Source organism: Diabrotica undecimpunctata, unplaced genomic scaffold (assembly GCF_040954645.1).
Source record: "Diabrotica undecimpunctata isolate CICGRU unplaced genomic scaffold, icDiaUnde3 ctg00000578.1, whole genome shotgun sequence".
In the NCBI taxonomy this organism is placed as follows: domain Eukaryota; kingdom Metazoa; phylum Arthropoda; class Insecta; order Coleoptera; family Chrysomelidae; genus Diabrotica; species Diabrotica undecimpunctata.
In genome coordinates this window covers 244,538-268,111 of record NW_027311891.1, presented here as the reverse complement: position 1 = coordinate 268,111, position 23,574 = coordinate 244,538, and positions in this window count along the sequence as shown.

Below are 23,574 nucleotides of genomic sequence, written 5' to 3'. Positions count from 1 at the left end.
TATCAACTAAATAGTGCAAATTTTTCAAAATCACATTATAACTATGCTCTTGCTTGTGTTGAAAAGTGTGGAATTAAACATTTTCTCAGTTAGTAGTTTTGTTATGTTTAAAGAGCGGCTTTTTCGCTCGATAAAATTTTAATTTGGTTTCGGTAAATTATTTTAACTATTATTACAACAATAGCCATCTAGCTTTGGTATATTGGGAAGAAATATTGATGGTTGTTTATTGTCTTATTTATTACTATTGTTGCTTGTCTGTTCGGTTCCGAAGGTCTCTTCGTTAAGTGCTTGAAATCGCTTATAAATATTTGTTTTAAAATCCACAGGACCTTTTTAGTTGCTTTCATCAGGTCCTCGTAGACACATCGTCTCAGGACCAGCAACTACACGTGGAGTCATACGTCGCCATGTTACCAAATCCACTAGTAACTTTAACATCATAGAATTTATCACCATATATTGTAAACCAAATTTAAAAAACAATTTTTAACAGGTTTTTACCCACATATTTAGTGGGTCAATACATGTATACCCACCTAGTGCACTGATGATGGAACATGGATTCCGAAAACGTTTTGTAATATAGCCCGATTGGGTTTTAAAATTATATACGTTTTATAAAGGATTTTTAATACAAAATTTTAATATTTGTTTTGTGAACAAAATTAGTGTGTTTTGACGTAAGTTTATTGGATTTTCTACACTGTTTGCCATTGTGTTATGTTTTTTTTTGTCTTTATTATTGCAATCTAAAGCACAAATATCTGAGAACTTTGCAATGATATTTGTTTTATAACTTAAACAATTTAAAGCATATTAATATAAAATTGTGACAAAAGATAAATGCTAACGTATGACCGCTAAAATATTTTTGGTGGGTGCTCATCACCTTTAAAAGGCCGTTAGAAAATTATGAGCCAAGCCGGACATACTTATTATACAACGACTCTCTAAAGTAGGATCTTTTTACATCCATTTTCGTGTCTAGACAAAGTTCTTAAACTCTAAAAGTAGAAAATTAGGCGGGACTTTCTTTCAATCTCAAACCTCTTTAAAAATTTAATCCTAAATGCAGCGATAATGCATTTTTTAAAAGTTGGATGTTGGATTTTGGTGAATTATTAATTAGCTTTAATTTTTTCTGTTCTCTTGAATTTTGCGAGGATTTTGTTTAGGAAAAAAAAATAAACTCAGGTTTTCTTAAGTTTACTTTTATCCTTTGTTATTAAAATTGGGGACTTATATTTTACTAACTAAAAGCCATGAAATTTAATATTTACAGTTTCGTGAAATATTTTACCAAGTTTGTGTTTTTTTAAAAACTTCTCAAATATAGTTAAAAAACGGTTTATATAATATTGAACAAAGTCTGAATTTAATTAAGAAGTAGTGACATAAATAATAGCATGGTTAAAGGTAAGAGAAATTAAAAGAGCATATAGGAATGATAAGAACATATAAATAAAGAATGCGAAGAAATAGAGAGACATGCAAACCGGTATGAATCCCATGAGCTATATAACAAAGTCCGATATCTATCCAGGGAATTTAAACCTATCACACAAACAATAATGGATCAAAACCAACATAATATTATAAATGACGAGAAAGGGATTGCGGAGGTATGAAGAAAATATTGGTCAAAGTCTATATGCAGATGATCCCCAAAATGCAAATCACAACGAGTTCACTGCAGAGAGAGAACCAAACATTCTAGCCAGGGATAGAAAAAGTCATCAAAAAGTTAAAAAATAGAAAATCTCCTGGCGCAGATCAGATCACCGCAGAAGTTTTAGAAGAGACTGGAGATGTTGGAGTAAATGTTATGCATATGATCTGCAAAAAGATTTGGGAAACCGGAGAGTGGCCCAAAGACTGGACAACATCCACTTTCATCCCTATATTCAAAAAAGGAACTCCGCTAGATTGCAGCAACTACAGAACGGTAACCCTAATATCCCATGCAAGCAAGGTTTTACTTCATGTAATACATGAAAGACTAAAAACTTTTCTATTGCCCCAGATATCAGAAGAAAGCGGGATTTGTCCCAGGAAAAGGCACAAGTGAACACATCCTTAATGTCACACAGCTAATCTAAAAAACTCGTAAATTTAATACTCCTATGCTTATGTGCTTTGTGGATTACACAAAAGTCACATGGCAGCAGCTATGGTCCATACTAGTGGAAATGGGAACACGCCATCACTTAACTCAACTAATTAGAAGTCTATATGAAAGTAATAAGTGCACAGTAAAAATAAACAACACCCATTCCGATCATTTTAGAACAGACGCAGGTGTCAGGCAGGGATGCTTAATCTCGCCAACTCTGTTTAATATCTACAGAGAACACATTATGCGAAAGGTACTAGACGGATGGAAGGGTAGATTATCAGTAGGGGGTCAAAAAATCAGTAACTTGAGATATGCTGTTGACACTAATAATCGCGGTAAATCAAGAAGAAATGGAATATATAATGAGATGTCTGGAGGAGAAAAGCAAAACATATGGACTAAAGCTAAATAAGAGTAAGACAAAGATCATCATAGTAGACAGAGCTCGGAATAATCTTCCACACATTAAAGAAATTGGGGGCTTTGAAGTAGTAAATAGTTTCATATACCTGGGGTTCCTAATAACCAATGACGGAGGGTGTGGCAGAGATACGTAGAAGGTTGACTATTGCTAGAACAGCTATGATAAAACTGGTAACAATTTGGAAAAATTCTAGCATAACAATATACACAAAACTAAGGCTTAAAAACGTGGACCTTAAAGAAAGGAGATAAAAATAAACTAGACGCTTTTAAAATGTCGCATGTTAAGAATATCTTGGATTGATCATCGCACTAACGTATCGATATTAGAACAACTTAAAGTAAAGGATAGATTGCTTAAACAAATACAACAGAGATATTTGCAGTATATAATACAAAATATTTTGCACAATTTAAATTTAAAAAAATCCCAATTTTGTAGTACTTATGTAAATATAATTTAATTTTTATCATCGATGTGAATGTAACTCAACAGATCTGAAGCTGTATGCTCTACGACAGCGTCCAACAGATATAATATGTCACCGTTTAATTTGTCGTTGACAACATATGATGAACGTTTCGTCATCAAAGGTAATAATTTTGTGTCTATACACTCAGGCAACATCAGTTTAGTTAATTTAAATCCGTTTATGTGTCACAGCAAGTGGTACAATAATCTTTTTGATCATAGATATTATGCCAAAACATCAAATTTAGAGCATTTCCAATGATAAGTAGTATAGTTTGACGTATTAATTGTATTTTTATCTGAAGGAGGACTAGTGGAAATTCAGTTAGCTTTGTTTATGTGTAAATTTGAAGAGACTATATGAGAAACCAATAATGGAAACAAGTAAACAAGTAATAAGAATCATATAAATAAAAAATTACTGTATATCTATAGTATTTTTCATATAAAATGAAGTCAGAACCCCACAGCGTTGCCAAAACATCAGAATAGTTAGTAAGTGAGGAATTTTTAAAATGTCAACTATTTGTCAAACTATTATATTAAGAGTAAAAACACTTAGTTTTAAGATTACTGCAACACACTAAAATACATAAGAAAACATTTTAATACAAAATTATATATTCTAAATTTTAAACTCACCACTTTGAGAGCAATAATAATAAAAACGTCCCGCCATTATTTCTTGTTCAAAATAATCTATCTTATATGAAAGCTTATCAGCTTTCTACAGACTATTTAGTTGTTTTGGTATATCACAATCACAATACACAACAATATTTAGTTTTTAACGCTATTAATCTAAATTTAATATGTATTTATAAATACAATTTATTAATATATAGGTAATATATTATGATCAAATTGTGAAAGAAATCAAAACATAAACAAAATTCTTACTCTTAAAAAGCGGCAACACTTTAACCAATTTTACCAAACGCTGAACTGTCAAAAAATTTGAAGTATTGAGATAAACGCTGTCACCAATGTATTATCCACGTCTATAATGTTAAGGGATACAGTAAAACCTCGATTATCCGTCTCTCTATTAACCGTCACTTCTGTTAACCGTCAGGGTCCATACATAAGTTATATTGAATACCTAAGTAAAAATTTATCCATCGATTCATTTTGTTTGAACATTGCCATAAGCCAAACGAAGTTCGTTGAAATGTACACGTGCAGTTATACCACCACCCCATTTTTTTATGTAAATAATTTTTGTTCTTATTCGGGACACTGGATTAATTTTCAATTTAAATCGGGAATGATAAAAGATACCGTGCTTTTATTTAAAGGAAGCAGCGTTTGGTTGGAAAAGTTCAAAAATCGCCACGGTATACGGGAAGTGTAAATCGAAGGCAAAAAATTGAGCGCCGCAAGGATTGAAGTCGTTGACGAACATAAAAGAAGGTTTCAAGCTATGATCGATGAATATGGTTTGACACGAGATCAAGTGTTCAATGCGGATGAAACTGGTTTAAACTACAAAGCATTGCCAACGAAAATAGTCACTGCACTGTCTGAAAAATATGCACCCGGATTTAAAACGCAAAAGCAACGAATCACAGCAATGATATATTCAAATGCAAGAGGTGAGCATCGCCTTCCTTTATTATTGATTGGTACAGCAAAAAAGCACGTTGTGTGAAGGGCATAAATATGAACGAGCTTTCCGTTAACTACTACACACAACATAATGCATGGGTGTCCAGGAAATATTCGCTGACTGGTTCAAAAAGGTATATGTAATGTACTACAAACCAAAATTTGTTTATTTATTTTTCTAACGTCTTGTTTTTTAGGTTTTTATACCGGACATTCGACTATACTTGCAAGCAAAAAATTTGCCACCAAAGGCGATTCTCATTTTAGACAATGCACCTGCCCATCCTAAAGCCGGTGTGCTGCGGAGTGACGACGGAAATATAACGTGCTATTTTCTGCCTGCGAATACATCATTGATACAGCCAATGGATGAATCGATCATTAAAACATTCAAAAGAAGATACAGGAAAAAATTTATTTAAAGCCTGGTTGTGGAAGAGGAATATTCTTTTCCAGAATACTGGAAAGCATACAATGTAAAATACTCAGTCGATAATGCTGTGGATGCTAAGGCTGATGTTTCGGAAGTAACGCTGAAAAGAGTGTGGAATAAATTATGACCTGAATCAACTCAAAACAAAAATGACCCCGCGACAGCCGAGCTTGTGAAGTCAATATCGTTCCTAGTAATTTCATATGGTGCTACCCAAGTCCATTTTCTGTTCGATTCTTTCTTAAAGAATGTACAAGAAATTGCCATGTCTTGGTAGTGTGCAAACTAAACCAGTATTTCTCCTCACTCAGTTCTATCACTGACTCCATACTTTCTTACGACTGTTTCTTCTTCTTCTTCTGCCAGTGCCTATGCTCTATGGATGTTGGCTACCACAATGGCCCATCGTATTTTATTAGCAGCTGTTCGATACCTGTCCACTGTCTCAATTTCTTCGTCAGTGTGAGTAATCGTTGGGGCGTAAATTTGTATAATTTGTATATGGTATCTCTTTGATAGTTTTAAGGTTAAGCTAGCTATTTTTACTATTTTTTGATTCCATTTTTTCTTAAATAGGAATCCAAATATTCCAATTTTTCCATTAATTCAATTCCAATAGCTCTTTATTTTTCCGCTCTACTTCACTAATTTCGATGACGTCTCATTTTGTGTTTTCTGTTTCTTTTTCTAGTTCTACAAGCCTGTATTGATTTGGGTAGCAGTTTAGACTACGCAGATTTTTAGCATCCTCTGCCCTCCTGGCTTGATCTCAAAAGCTACCCATTTCGGGGCCATTTGCCATGCCCTTATCTTATTGTCTCTAACCAGCAAAAGAACAATCCCTTCGATACCTATACTAGCGCTTTATCCTTAAACTGTCTAGTATTCTCCTATATATTTGCTGAATAAATATTTTTCTAGCGGTCCGGATATCTCAAACGGTAAAACATCTGACTCTCACTCTGAACATCTAGGTTCGATTCCCAACATCGGCAAAAACATCAACTTTAGGTTTTTAAATACCCTAGATTCGCGTTCGGTAAGCCTGAATAAAATAAGTATTGTACCTTGCATAAAGCATAGCACTGGCTCTGTTGCCTCTTTTGTATACCTTGAGGTCAAGAAATAGCAGACTATTATATGATTAGTATAATAATTAGCATTCTAATAAATTTCGTATATGATCGTCTAGTTCGATTGCAAAGTGTTAAGTAAATAGCCAATAGAAATAATAAATGAACGTCATTAAACAAAAGCAAATAAAAAAATGCTTATATCACACAACTCTCCTGATTTGGCTTAGTCCAATAATTATATCCGCAACACCTCAATTATTAATATGTGGTTCTGTTGTTTGTTTGTTTTTTGCTTGTTAAGGTGGGTCCACATATGCTCCGAATACCATCTCGAGCCCCATCGCGTTCTCACATATGGACGGATTTATGCAACCGCATACCATACCCCGACGAGTCAACGACGCCGACGTACATCGAAGCTTTCCAGTGGTTGTTGGTAAAATATCTTCACATCAAAAGAAACGTGAGCGTGATGATGTACACCGTGAATTCATGTCTACACTCGCTTCCGAATCTTCTATCAAATTTCCAGTGATTTCAGTCATGTTATTTTGAAGGTGTTTTAAAATTAAGTGTATCAAAATGGAATGGACGGAAGAGACTAGTTTACTGTTAATTGAAAATTATCGGGAAAAAGAGATACTATGGGATACAAATAATCCCAGATATTATAAAAATTGAGACAATAGGTGAAGTACAACTACTTGGGACCTATAATCAATGAATCGTGGGACAATACCCAAGAGATTAAGTGTCGCATCGAAAAGGCAACAGCTGCATTCTTGACAATGAGCTCTGTGTTTAAGAGCCATGACCTCAAACTAGAAACAAAAGGCCCCTTAAGTGCTTCTGTACGCAGTGGAAACATGGACATTGAAGGCGATAACTCTATCAAAACTTCAGACTTTTGAGCTATGGTTATACAGAAGCATCCTGAAGATATCATGGACAGACAAAGTCAACAATGAAGAAGCATTGCTGAGGATGAACACAACCGCAGATTTGGTCCACATTGTGAAAGGCTATAAGCTGCAATACTTGCGACATATAATGAGAAATTATGGAAGATACGAGCGACTCAAACGCATTTTGCAAGGTAAAATCAAAGGAAAAAGGGCCCCAGAATGAAAAAGAACATCCTGGCTTGCTAATCTGAAAGCATGGTATAGAAAAACCTTAACACAGCTATTTCGTATAGCAACTAACACAGTCATCATAGCCAGAATGATCGCCAACGTTCGGAACGGACAGGCACCCTAAGAAAAAGGTGAAGTAGTTGAAAATTCGGGAGAAAATAAGTTTGATATTCCTAAAGATATAATAGAAGCAGAAGAGACCCAGAACATTTTAGAAAGTTCAGAGACTGTGACAGCTTAGAAAGAAGATCAGATAAATTTGCTACTGTAGCCTATACTTCCCGAATCCGAAAAAAATAAGGTGCTGATGATGAAAAGTTAGACGCCGCACTTGCAGTACTACCTAAGATTGCAAAAGCCCAAGAAGATTCAGATTTTAGTGAATATACGATCTTTGGGAAGCTAGTGGCGTTTAAACTAAAAAAAAAACAATGCTACAGTATCAATTGTCCAAGAAAAAATAATGGCTGTTTTATTTGAAGCAGACCGAGAAACCTTTGAACAACATACACAAAGCCCTACTGCCTTAGTACATTCCAACAATTCTTCTTTATCTGTATATACCAATCCAACACCTCACTCATCTGGATCCCAATTTTCACCACAATCTTTCCGTATACGACCCCATATTCCACGCTAACATATCTAGAGCCCCAAGTCAACGATTACAGAACAATTTCCCCAACCATATTCTCTATAGATATGCCTAATTTGGAATTAAATTCAATCAGTAATGAACATAATTATAAATAAAATTCGAATAAGAATAAATAAGACGTATAATTACCTACATGTTCTTTTCAATACTTCGACTATAGCTCCACGTACTTCCGGAATTATTACACATATGAATTATTTCGAGATTTTAAAAAGATACGGTAAAGCAGTGAAAGAATCTCCAGCCGCCAAAAAACGGATCGTGACAGGTGACCTTTCTTGAACAGAGATAACTTTTTTCCATTTTGGATCTTCTCGACTTATTTTTGGACCCACTAATACTAATATAAATAATAATTCTTTCGGTCTGTTTTTATTTGTTTTTTTATTACTGCATTGAAGAAGTACAATTATTAGTAGGTTTGTCTGTTCTCAGCATCTTCCGGTATACTTCTTAGATATTTATACATATTTTACATACTTTTATACTCAATTTTGTTTGATAGCTCACGATTTTATTGGCTTTTTTCTTATTAATCATACAATAATTAGCACTGAAGCTCTAAACTATTTATAATTAACCATTATTGAAAATGGAGGTCGAAATAAAAAAAGCACAATATTTTACATTGAAATAATATTTTCATAAAGGCAGATCACATCTTACGCAATCATTATCTTACGTGAATAAGTACATTCAAAATATGTCGTAGAAACATTGTTTCTGAATTTACGTATATAAACTTTGTCATAGATTTTCAAACAATAAAGTTTTGTTTAATAAAGCCTTATTATTGAGAATTTATATAGAAGTATATGACAAGGCAAATTATATAACACAATAGTTGAGATTTCAAGGAAGTCAACTACCTAAATAGTTGAGTAAAATAATGATGAAAATACCAGTCTGACTATGTACTAAGAAGAAGAATAATTGTCCTAGTTTCAATTTTACATTTCACTGTTTAAAAGATAGTCATAAGCGTAGCTGTTGACCACTTATGAGGGGTTTCAATACCTTCTCTAAAGAAAAAGTCCATAAAAAATATTACGTGTTCAATAAAAAATATATCAAATGAAAAAAAGTTTATTTCTGACTAATGGCTTAGACTAGCTCATTAACAGAAGTTTTTTAGTTATTATCTTATGGGTTTGTTTGTTTTTAACCCTTTATAGGTCTGTGGTAGATATTTCGACCACTACTCTTATTAATACTTATGAGCTAGTAATTGACATGAAAAGTTACCGAAGTGCAAATTCAGTGTTTGTAAATGAATTGTACCCAAAATGAACACCACAGAACAAAATACGGCAACGTGGCAGCAATGTGGTCGATTCGCCAACCACAACCCATCATACTCTGTAAGTTACCGTTGAACTTGATCACAGATTTTTGACGTTTGTAAAAGTTAGAAAAATAATTTACAAAAGATTTATACATCAAACTCAAGGTAACACATCACAGTATTATGGTCTTTTATTATCTATTTAGATTTTATTGGCGCTAAGATGATATATCTTGATTTACTAAACATAACCTCAAAGTAGCACATGCTGATTTTACAATTGTTCTATTGAAATGTATTTTCACTCTTGTTTATTTTAAATCTATACAATTATATTCTTTTCTTACGTAAATCTGACTTACTTGAATAATATTTCCAAGAATTAAATTGCTGTGCGGTAGATCAAGTAATTAAATTTTTCAAGTATTTGTATACAACAATGTACGTATCTTTTGCAGTAAAATGGAACACCGCAATATACTTGAAAATTTACAAAATATGACTCAGGATGATTTATTTGATTACATAGATGGTATTCCATATCAACAAGCCATAAATTCAGATTTTGAGGGTGATTCTGATGCAGAAGATAATCTTCCTATTTCTAACCGAACGTCGGTTGCATCCAACGCGACTATTACTTCATTGTCTAATGATGACAAGGTTGCATTTCTTGATGTTGATTCAGATGACTCAATGGATGATATAGCTTTCCACCCTCAGGTAAGAACAAATCGCATTGTTGACGACGTCGATACTTCCTCAGGCGAAGACGAAATAGAAGAGAACCAAGAGAACACAGTAAAGTGCGATGATACATATAAATGGAGAAAGAACGCTTCTGATGCACAAAAATATTCGAATGCGCCGTTTACCAGACCATTTGGCCCAGCAAAACCGGTCAATATAAATTCACCATTCGACGTGTTTTCTTTGTTCATGAGCAAAGATATTATAGCTAATATAATTAAACAGTCAAATCTCTATGCTCAACAACAAAATCATAATAATCTCGACCTAACTGAGGAAGAACTGAAAGCATTTCTAGGGGTTCTTATAATCATGGGGTTTCATAAACTACCTAGTTTGAGACATTACTGGTCAACTGATATTAACATGCACGTGCCAAGAAATTCGCAAATTTTTACGCAAAAACGATTCTTAAAAATTCTTCGTTTTCTCCATCTAAACAATAACGAAAACATGGAAAGAAATCAAAATAACCCCAATTTTGACAAACTGTTCAAAGTAAGGCCTTTGATAACAGAACTGCAGCTACGCTTTCAAGAGAACTTTTATACAAGTAGAAATGTTGCGGTAGATCAAAGTATGGTTGCTTTCAAGGGGCGAAGTTCTCTCAAACAATATATGCCGAAAAAGCCCATAAAAAGAAACTTTAAAGTTTGGGTCGTTGCATGCTCCGAAACTGGATACGTGCACAAATTTAGCATATATGAAGGCAAATCTCAATAACAACATGCTGAATATGGTTTAGGCGCTAAAACGGTATTAGACATTACCGAGTCTCTTAGAGGCGCAAACTACTGCATTTATTTCGATAATTTTTTCTCGAGTTTTCCTCTTCTTAAGAAAATGTTAACCTATGATTTGTTCTGCTGTGGAACTTTTAGAATAAATCGTAAAGGCTTTCCAAAACAAATGAGAAAGGACAAAATAATGAAAATGGGAGAACACGATTATTTCATGTCCAATGATATGTCTGTTGTTAAATGGAAAGATCGGGGGCGCAAATGCGTTTTAGTCGGCAGTACTATGAGATTACTTCAGTTTTGCGAAGAAAACCGAATAGTGAACAAGAAAGTGTTAAGTGTCCAAAAGCCATAAGTGATTACAATCGCTATTAGAGTCGATCTATTCGATCAACTTCATGCTTCTTATCCAATTTCATGGAAATCCCGAAGATGGTATATGAAGATTATTTACTATTTGATTGATGCAGCAGTGGTAAATTCATATATAACTTATAAGACTACAATGAAAATGAGGGCCATTAAATCGAAACCAATGAGTCACCTGTATTTTAGAAGTGTATTGGCCAACGAGCTCATAGGTGATTTCTATAACAGAAAGAGACCAGGACCTAAGGTAACAATAGGAAGAAATAAACTGAAGAAAATGGGAGCAACCACTAATTCTGTTAGCGTTGAAAGCATGGTGAGACTAAGCGATGTTGGCAATCACATGCCAGAAAAAGGAACATCAAGACGTTGTGCACTCTGTTCAACGAGAGCAAAGCCAAAACGTTCAAGTATTAAATGATCAGATTGCCAGGTTGCATTATGTATTCAATGTTTTCCATTATTTCATAATAAAAATGTGTTTTTTTCTGTGGTCGATTATGGAACCACAACTACATTTAGCAAAGTCAACATACCTAATCAGGCTGTGGTCGAAATTTCAACCACCTAAAAAAAAACAACAAGGAGTAAAAATAAAATGAAAATACGAATGAAAGTTCAATAACGGATCATTCCTTATCTATAATCTGCAAAGAATTTGTTTATATTGCCAAAAAATAATTCTGCCCTATAAAGGGTTAAAGTAAATTTCTAACCATATTTTTAATCTTCCATCTCTACACCTGAGTAACTGTTGTAATCAGTAATAGCCTGTGGCTTCATGGTATGTTCTTTGGTGTTTTTATCAATGAGACCATTGCTGTGTAGTGTTGAAAATAGTAACACACTCTTATTTTTTTTTTTTGAAAATATGATACAAGTAAATTCTTGTTTCCATCGTCACCACATGCAAACATGCTACTACATAAGTCTTTCTTTTACACTTGTCAAGTAATTCAAATAGAATTTATTTTTACGCAAAGTACCTATCGTTATCAAGCAATAATCGTTCACTAAATAGTTGGCTACGGGTACAGAGGAAAAGTAATTATTCGTTATTATATTCCACCCTGTTCCGAATATGGGTCGTATAAATCTTTTTACTACATTATTTGCATCAATGGGTAGTTGATATGGTCCTTCAGGCTGTTTATTAGCGTAAATTTCGAGGTTCTGTGTAAAACATTTTCTAACATCTCTCAAGGCATAAATCTTGATTTCGTATTTTGCTGGCTTATTGGCCACATACTGCCTAAATTGACATCGACCACAGAACACTTCCAACATTTCATCTATGGCCACATAGAATCCAAGACGAATTTTCTTGCCTCTAAGTAGCGTCGTCAAATCTTACAGTTTTAGTTATGTGGTTAAATTTTTTCTTGGATATAGTTGCTGCAAAAATATGTAGCTATGGCATCTAATTTTCATAGCTCATTATTATCTAAATGTTGTGTTCTCTCTACTCCAGTAAGAAATCAAAGTCAGATAAATGCTTGCATTTTCTCGTAGCCAACAACAGGAGAGTTCCTAGGGCGAACATAAAACACTCTCATCATATCCAGTTTTTGATTTGTGTATTTTACACTATTATTGATGATACCATACGAGAAAGGGTTTTGGCACCAGGTAATTTCGTAATAACATTACAGGCTTTGGTTTTACATTTGGGAAACTTAAAATCTTGGAAAACCATCATCTTGACTGCTTTCTTCCATGACATCTTCAGGATCACTGGATACATCTTGTGTGGACTGCTCATAATCTGTCTTGGTGACACAGAAAGAACATAACTTAAAACCTTATCGGAATCTAGTGGAGCCACATCGCTGTCTATCCCTTCATACAATTTTACTAACTAGTTCTCCAATTTCGTAAACACATTTTCCTACAATAAACCAAAAAAGGTATAAAAATATCCAGCGCTTAAAATAACGTATGTTCAACAATCTAAATTTAACTAAAAATCTTACTTTTTTAATAATATTATAAGTTTTTTCAAGTAATCTCCCAAAATTCAATACACTTGAACACTATTTTTGTAGTTAGATTTTTTCTAACTCTCCGACGAACGCGATCGCTGGCGTTGTTGGGTTTTAACTAACAACCGATCTCTGCTATAATAGGTACTCCCACCCTTACAAGAATCTTCATAGGAGTATTCCTGGTTGCAGAACCCAAAAAAGTAATATTTCGAAAATTATGACAAAATATTTAAAAATGTTAGATTTTTTCCAAAGGTGTGACTGATGGAAGGTTATAAGACTTGAAAGCGAATATGCTTTTAATGTTTTTTTGTCGACCTTGCAAAACTGACAATAAACTGATAACTGTTAAAAGTAAAGTATTATCCTCGATTTGAAATTAGATGATAGCATATGTTTATGAGAGACGGTTACAAAAATGATTATATATTAATCAATACAGAAAATTATAAATGTTTATGTAAAACTTTATCGAAATGATTTGACTACTCTGAAAAACTTTGTAAACAAAAATAAATAAACATAATGTGAAAATGAGCAAGTCCTAAGGATTTACGCAACAATTGCACACCTCTGTGGCAACGATGCTTTTTGTCAATGGTCAAATCTAATTTTTAATATTGAGTCATTTAGTATTGACGAAAAGCTTTAAGCTTAAATATGGTATACTTTCTAGCGAGATATCCTGTCATTTAAGTCTATATTAGTTCAATGGGGTAAAATTTTCAATGATAACATGATAATTCTTTTCTTTTTCTTCTTATGGTGCCTATCCATTGCAGATGTTGGATACTAACATAGATATTTTTACTTAAAAACTCGTAGATTATAAAGCCAGGATTTTCTTTTTCTTATTGGACGTATTTTTCCATGTACCTTACCTTTCCATGTACCTTACCTGTCCGAAGTAGGGCGTATCGTTGTTTATTATAAGTTTTTACCTAGTTCTTCCACTTTGTGACGATTTATGGATATTATTAGTTTGAACTCTTTATCCATTCTCTTTAGAACTTCTTCGTTGTTAACTTTTTTCATCCAGAAAACCCTCAACATTTATCTATAGGTTTACTTTCCAATATTCCAAATGATTCGAGTCTCTTCAGTTATGCTTTAGATTTTTTTGACGTGACAACGTCTTAAATTAGGCTGTGGCTCGGAGTCACTCATGAAAAAGTGTAACGCCCGCTCACGTCTGTTACGATGAGTCACCGAACGAGAGAGAGGCCCGCCGGACCGGCGAATGCCTTGCGTCTCTCTCCCACTCAAACATGATCGGTCCGCTACGCGCGCAGCACTAGAGAATTAGGCGCGTTGAATCGGTGCGTGCTTGTGTCTCTGTCTTTCTCGAGCGTTCTTGGCGTTGGAAAACCGAGAAAGCGTCATAATACAAGTTCACACGTGTGGTTAAAGTATCGTCAGCTGTGTCTGTAGTGAAAATGTGGAGTGCTTAGATTCGTCATTTACAACAACTACAACAATAAAGGTAAATAATTGTACACTAATATTTCATTATCGTAAACTATGATTGATTGATTAATTGTTAGATTGACACAAAAGTTGAGAAACTGAGTTTATAGGTTATGTCATACTATTGACAAATGTTGATAGTGTTAAGTAAATTATTAGTTTAAATCACTCTGCAATCAATCGTAATTCAGTCGATTCAGTCATATCAATAAATATTCTACCGAGAAAAAGACGTTGTCACGTAAAATCTTCGCCCGTAAAACCGACTTTACAGGCAACCAATTTTTTTTTAAGCCCTTCTCTTGATTCGAATTGCCGAATATAGGCCTCTCCTAATTTTCGCCATTTATCTCTGTTGTTTCTAAGACGTTTCCACATTGGTCCTGCAGTTCTTTTAATATCGTCGCTCCAGCACATTTGCGGTCTTCCTCGTGGTCTTTTGGCTTCATATGGCCCGCCAATTTCCGATTTCTTTATTCCATCGGCCATCCTTAAGACGTTCGTTATGTCTAGCCCATTTCCATTTCAATTTAGCTGCCTCTTCGACAGCTTTTTTTTAATTTTGTTCTATTACGAATGTCTTCATTGGTTTTATGGTCTTTGAGTGAGATACCCAGCATATCTCGTTTCATAGCTCTCCGAGTTTTTCTGATCTTCTACATGTTTATTTTAGTGAATGTCCAGGTTTGAGCTCCATATGTAAGTACAGGTAGGATACAGGAATTAAACAGTTTGGTTCGCAGTCTTTGAGGTATATTTCTATTTTTAAGTACGCATGAGAGTCTTCCGAATGCTGCCCATCCCATTTTTACACGTCTGCTTATTTCGGTAGTCTGATTTTTTTTGCTTACCTTGACATTTTGACCCAGATATGTATATTCCTCTACGTGTTCGATCTCTGTCCCTTGGATGTTTATCATCAAAGTACACCATTACTAAAATTTAAGTAAAATTTTTTAATTGAAACTGATTCATAGAATCTTTTTCATTTACAGTTTCAAATGCTATGAACCTTGGACTGTGGAAGTTGAATCAATCTTCACCTGTTGGCTGGCTAACCAGTCACAACGTAGATTTTATAATATATGATATTTTGGATCGACCTCGCTTGCTTTGTTCATTGGTTTTCTCAACCAATCACTGGGGGAAAAATGGTGTTCTTAACCACCATTTCCTTTCATTTTTTGGCTTTTTAATGACAAGTTGTCACCCAAATTTATCATATTCTTTAAATGTACCGCTATATTGCACTAGAGGTGGGTATTTCGCCTTGCTGTTCTGTTATATTTTGACCTCAAGGCCACTGTCTTTTCACGTTGTTGACGTGGGTGTTACATTGATTTACCTGCGGCACCTAGTAAGCTAAAGACTCGTAACTTTACTTTACTTTTAAATATTATATTACCATCTTAATCTATTCAATAATGTTACCTAAAGTCAAAATTAAATTTTACTGATAATATACTGTTGTAAGTGCATCTTATGATCTTTCTAGTTCTCTACAATATTTTTTTTTACAAAAATTTTTTATATACATGTATGATTATCACATGTTCTTTTGCTGAGCTAAGTTTGTTAATTTGTAAACTGTACCTAGTTTCAATTAATTGTTTATACAACTTGATCTCAATGTCCATTGTCGTAAGCTTTTTCTCACATTTAATATCATTGACTGCTCATGTCTTTTTAAGGTAATGTAATAACTTTTCTATGGATGTTTGGTTTTTCATATTGTTCTTTTTAGATGAACTGATGATGCTTTCTGAGTAGAAAGCGAAACGTGTTTAATAAATAGATAAAGTAGCCACCTTCTTTGTCTTTTATTTCTCCACTTTGACCGAAAAAACCACCATATATATATATATATATATATATATATATATATATATATATATATATATATATAAATATATATATAATATATATATATATAATATATATATATATATATATATATATATATATATATATATATATATATATATATATAATATATATATATATATATATATATATATATATATATATATATATATATATATAAGAATAAGAAAAAAGAAGTACTTGTGACTCGTTTGGAACAAATATATAACTGTTTTGGATGGGTTGGAGTCAATAATAGGGCTATTGGTTAACTATTTTTTTTATTCTCGAGCTTTCAATTGTGTTTACAATTATTATCAAGAGCTAAAAAAGACAAAATACTTACAAGGTTGAACTAAAAAGAAAAAACAATTTTTGTTAACTTACCAAATAAAAATTAGTTTGGTAAGTAAAAATCACTGCTTACATGTTCAAAATATTTAATACAAAAATGTTTTTATCTAACAAATGTTTCTCTGAAAAATTTTTATAATTTTGAAAACATTTTTTTTTTAATATAAGAATAATTGAATTTATAAATAAGTTCAAATAGCAACCAATTACAAATAGCCTCAATGTCATAAATGCCAACATAAAATTTTTATTTTTGACAATTATATTGCCAAAAGTAAAACTTCGTTTAAACATTCTTTTTTGTTTAGTAACAAAAAGAAGAAGATTTATTCACCCTTGACAGATGTCTGAAAGAATGTGACAGATATATGGAGAATTAAATATGACATTTTACAAGTTTTATATATAAATCATAAAGAAAGAATATAATTATAAATTTTGCTTAAATTTTGAATTTCAGATCTCTTGTTTAAACTCTTATCATTTTTGCTAATACAAACCATTTCCAAAAAAGTCCTTTTAAATTTATTACTTTCACTACATAAAATTTTATGTAGTGAAAGTAATAAATTTAAAAGGACTTTTTTGGAAATGGTTTGTATTAGCAAAAATGATAAGAGTTTAAACAAGAGATCTGAAATTCAAAATTTAAGCAAAATTTATAATTATATTCTTTCTTTATGATTTATATATAAAACTTGTAAAATGTCATATTTAATTCTCCATAGATCTGTCACATTCTTTCAGACATCTGTCAAGGGTGAATAAATCTTCTTCTTTTTGTTACTAAACAAAAAAGAATGTTTAAACGAAGTTTTACTTTTGGCAATATAATTGTCAAAAATAAAAATTTTATGTTGGCATTTATGACATTGAGGCTATTTGTAATTGGTTGCTATTTGAACTTATTTATAAATTCAATTATTCTTATATTAAAAAAAAAATGTTTTCAAAATTATAAAAATTTTTCAGAGAAACATTTGTTAGATAAAAACATTTTTGTATTAAATATTTTGAACATGTAAGCAGTGATTTTTACTTACCAAACTAATTTTTATTTGGTAAGTTAACAAAAATTGTTTTTTCTTTTTAGTTCAACCTTGTAAGTATTTTGTCTTTTTTAGCTCTTGATAATAATTGTAAACACAATTGAAAGCTCGAGAATAAAAAAAAAATAGTTAACCAATAGCCCTATTATTGACTCCAACCCATCCAAAACAGTTATATATTTATATATATATATATATATATATATATATATATATATATATATATATATATATATATATATATATATATATATATATATAAATGATATAGATGTATATAAATATTATGTAGCTACTACTAATTACCTGATTATATTATAATTCACCAGTACATCCATTATATTATGTCTCTTATGTTATAGCTGTACGTTCTTGTAATATAACTTGAACAAGACTCATAACCGTAAAGGCGAAATTAGAACTTTACCAGGTATAATGAAAATAAAGCACCCTGTAAGGGTATAGAAACTTGGTATTTCTTTGAGGATAGGTAATTTTCAAGTGTTCTCGAAGGAACTCTTGGTTTACTTGTTTATCAAATTATGTTAGTTAAAGCAAGTGTTTCTCGTACCTATTTACGGAAAGGCTTCTTTTCGCAAATTCTTGCGAAGTTTGTTAGAAAGTGCAATGTGGGTTTCTACCTGGACTAAGTTCTTTTAAACAGTGTGGGTCGGTGTCTTAAAATAGTAAATATAGGACAGGAACGGGGAAAATAAAGTTAAAAGGAATGAAACTTAACCCTTTATCTCCCTGAATTTATTTCTTTAACTATTGTATTATTTTTGGATTACTATATTCTTGTATACAGGGTGTTCCATAATTAATTAAACATTAGCTAATGGGTGATAGCTGACATCAAAATAAAGCGTTTGAGCTCAAATTGCTTAGGTAAAATGTTGCTAGTTTTCGTTCTACAGGGTGATTCATTAATATTTTTTTATATTATTTTTAGGGATATATTGAAAACTATTTAACCGATTTAAGTAAAATTTGGTATCTTGCTATTATTTAGTAGGCTAAATATGAAAATGATATTAGTTTTACCGATGACACTAGGTGGCGCCACCTACTATAACATTGGTTCATTTTTTTCGGCATCAGAGGAAACACTATTTTGTTTTATTCCCAGTGGCGTTCCTTAGTGTATTTTAGTTCAGTGAATGAATATTTATTGTAATTCCATGTTATTTAACAAAGTTCATAATTTTGGTGAACCCTGTAGAAATAAATATTCAAGTGATTACATTGTTGCAAAGATGATAAAGAGACCTTTAAAATAAGCTGTCGCGTGACCTTGGTTTGTATTTAAAAAAATCGTCGATTACGTCATTACGCCGACACTGATGACCTAATGTCCAACACATATATAGCAGTTGATAGCCATTTAAAAATTAAAATTGACGTGTTTTAAGATTTTTTTTTTTAAAGTCGCCTGTTTCTGAAATAACGAATTTATTCCATACATTTGTATCATACTGTATACAGCCTCACACTGACTACAATGCTGTACACTACAATAATTATCTCTAACTTATCTATAGGATATTTGGTCTTAGAACACAAAGATATAATGGCTTTGAAGTTTTTTGTTGCTATTTTTACATTGCCCATAACCTTTAAAATTTTTAATAACTTAGGTGTTAATGATGGTATGTAGGGCAGTAAATGATAATAGATATTTCTATTAATAGAAGCAGTGTTCTGAGATCTCCCAAAATATGGTGTCAGATTAGTGACATTAATTACGAGTATGTTGCAAAAAAGCATCCTGTGTAGCGGGAGGATAATGAACCCAATCAAAATATCTTTTAGTAATATAAGCTCTTCCTGTAGGTAGTCTGGATAACTTGAGAGAATGGTTTCAAATACCAGAAGCTGCGAACATAATACATGCGGCACAAAACACAGAAACCTATCGTTTGATGGTCGCCAACCTTCGGTAGAAGACGGCACATAAAGAAGAAGTTTGGATAAGATAGTCTCGTGACAAGTTCTTTTAATTCTGGTATAAGGTTTATTTTCATTTTGTTAGGATGTTGTGAGTAATAGTTTATGAACCTATTACCAAAAACGTCTAGTAATGGAGTGTAAGCTAATGAAGAAAATGGCAAAAGGTACATATGATTATAGATCCGTCAAAACTAATGAAATTTTGTGTGTGAAATAATATGTCAATAGTGTTCGTTATATGTTATCCAATTATGATAGTATTGAACTACTAGGTCACGTAAAACGGTGGTCCAGAGGATCAAAATCAAAAGAAAATGTTGTACAGCCAAATTTTGTGGCTTCTGGAATTCTTTTTCTAATCATGTTTCACTCCTATATATTTTATATAATATGTAACTAGTTGCCACTAACAATGTTTGAACAGAAATGTCTCTGGAATGTTAGTTACTCTGTCTTTCTATCAGAAATATAATAAAATATTTTAACTAACCAGTTGTAATGCTTTTACCTTTACTACACATTCTGTATACATAATTCCCGATGGCATGTTCGTATTTATTAATTATCAATTTGGGTTTAAGACTAGTGGCGAACGATTCGCTCATTATGATGAAATATTTAGAATATGTTTGGATACCTTCATTTACCAATCGTCTTATAGTTGGAAAAAAATTCCTAACGTTACAGCAACACGCTGAAATCAATAGTAGGTATAACAATTTTATTTTGACGTGACAACGTCTTAAATTAGGTTGTGGCTCGGAGTCACTCATGAAAAAGTGTAACGCCCGCTCACGTCTGTTACGATGAGTCACCGAACGAGAGAGAGGCCCGGCGGACCGGCGAATGCCTTGCGTCTCTCTCCCACTCAAACATGATCGGTCCGCTGATGCGATGCTATTTCTCCTATCATCGTCCTATCCTCAAGAAAATTACTCAAATAGAAATTAGTTAAGTTTAAGTTTACATGTACAATGTTTTAGTAAACAAAATATATTTCTATAGTTAAAATTTGTGCAATTCTTATTTTCATTCAATTCCTTGTTCCTATTGTGCAATTTAATAATATTCATATCAATAAATATTCTACCGAGAAAAAGACGTTGTCACGTAAAATCTTCGCCCGTAAAACCGACTTTACAGGCAACCGATTTTTTAGCGTAATTTTTGAACTTATAATTGAATAAGTCAAAACACAAAATCATGCACAGCACTATGAAATAATGTCAAATACTGTCCTAAACGACGACGATTACTTTACTCTTTGACACTTCAAAAGGATTTCCAACATGGATGAACTATTACGTTAAAAATGTTCGTATTTCGCGTAATTAATTGGCTATAAAAGAGCGCATTTTAAACATCAACGAATCAAACGTAGGTAAGGAATAGACCTCTTATATATATGTGACTTTGCAATAGTTTTGTGTTTAGTCACGGAACTACCGCTTTTTCTGTCAAATCCAACTTAACGCATTAGAAAGAAATCGAAAAACTGTGATGCATTAAAAGAAGGCTCTGAGAAGAACTTTAAATAAAAATTTCAAAATAAGCATAGAACCCAATGAAAAAGTATGTATTGACAAAAGCGTGATTCCTTTTTAAGTAAGAATAAAATTTCGTCAAACATAAAGGCGAAGAAGCACAAATTTGGGTTTAAAGTATTCAAGTTTTGTCAAAGCAAATATATTTTCTAATTGCAAATAATACACATTTGGTCGGCACTTTACGAAGTAACCGCTAGGAAAATCCACTGGGAGTTTTCCAAAAGATACTTAGATGGGGTGAAATTTATGAAGAAGAGAAGAATGGTGTAGTTGTAACTAAGTGGAGAAACAAGAGAGATATTTTATTTATAAGTATTATACACGAAGGTGAAATAACGGTGGTGAATGCAAGAGAAGGAGGTGTACGAACTAAACCTATTGGTATTTGTTCCTACAATACTGCCAAAATCATATATTGAATTTACTGACGTGTCTGGCCAGATGTCATCTTACTCTACTACTTTACAGAAAACAAATAAATGGTTCAGAAAAATTGCAGTTGACGCTTTAACAGCGACTGCTGTAGTTATTGTCTGGAGTTTAGATAATTCAGTACGCGATATCCAGATAGCAATCTGTAAATTTGTTTTATTTTGAACTACTTGTAACCAATTTGTACACAATAAACAAATTATCAGCACAAACGTTAACACTTTACTTTAAAATTACTAATTTTTACTAGAATAAAAAGGTTCCAACAAATTGTAAAAAAATGGTCTGCAAAACTAATTTATCTGCCAATTTGATATGATGTAATGTAGTTCCGCACCAATACATATCCCATAAGATACCTACGTTAACTGTGAAGAAACCGCATTAACACGACCTACAATATAGCTATGCCTCGTGAATAAAATCTATGCACAAGGCGCCCTGGACCTAACTACTGTGTATATAATTTATACGTAAAGCTCTTAACGTGTTAAGTCAAAAATTTAATCGATACCTGGATGTAATGATCAACTACTTAAAAAAAAATAGGTTTCTGACAAAAATAAAGTCTTTTTTCTTCAAAGGTCAAATAATGATGACATTACTTATCTAACTTGATCCTGTCAAAGTTTGATGTCTCCGCCGGCAGCAGTTTTTTTTCCCATTTCTTGACGGCGGAGGGAAAAATGTTGTCATGGCAACAATATGAAACATGTCACAAAGCAAAAATACAAATGTCATTAACAACAATTAAACATCATTTTTATTTATAGTAATATTAAAAGTACAATTAGCTAATGAGGCATTTTCAAAATTGAAACCGTGCAAAAATGTTCCCGACTCTTAATACGCTTTGGTAATTGTTGATAATACTGATGGTCAAGAACAACTTTCAGCAATCATTCCCAAAGTTGGCGAATCATGAGGTTTTAAAATTTTTTGACCATTATCGTTCTTACTTCTTATTGAATCCTCTATATATCCTTCGACAACCGTGCTTGATTTCCAGCCCCCATGTCGTTTGAGACATTCTAGATTTCCGCCTCCATCAATTAAAAGTGTTGCTGAAGTTCGTCGTAAAGAGTGACCCGTGTATGCGCTTGCATCGTTTAAATTTAAATAACTAGCTACTTTTTGGGCTACTGCGCTGATCGAATGTATTTCCATGACGCTTCGGTAACACTTTCCATTTTGGTACTTGATAAAAAATCGGTTTTCTGTGAAATTTTCAGGCCGCAGTGATGCATACTTTTTATACAGTTTAATGTAGTTTTGACCAATTATCGTACACGACCTAATTTGTCGTGTTTTACTGTCTGGGATTTTGATAATTATTACATTTTCTTTATCCTCAATGTCCACAGTCTTCATTTTTACCATTTCGTCGCATCGACAGGCGCCGGTAACCCCAATTAACAAAACAATCTGAAATATTTTTTTAATTTAGTAGAGTATACTACATGCTTTGCAATATAATTTTTTTTACCTTTAATCCTAAATACAACTTATCTGGCGCTTCAAACAAAAATTTATCAAACTCGTCTTTAGTGAAAACTTTATACTTCTTTGCAGTATATCCTTAGCTTGTTTTTTTTTCAGAAATGCACGTAACTTTAAAAATTTGCTTATATCCACATTTTTTCTAATAACTAACTCGGATTTTATCATAGAGTATCGTGACCACATTGTAGAAGATTTCCATTTATTTTCATTTTCCATTATATTAAAATATGCCAGTAAAACGTCTTCGGTAACTTGCCGTACTCCTCTTGTATCGCAACACTCTTGGAAGTGCTTGTACGCTAACTGATACCTTATTCCGGACTTGGAGGGCCCCTAACGTGCTACTGCATCATTA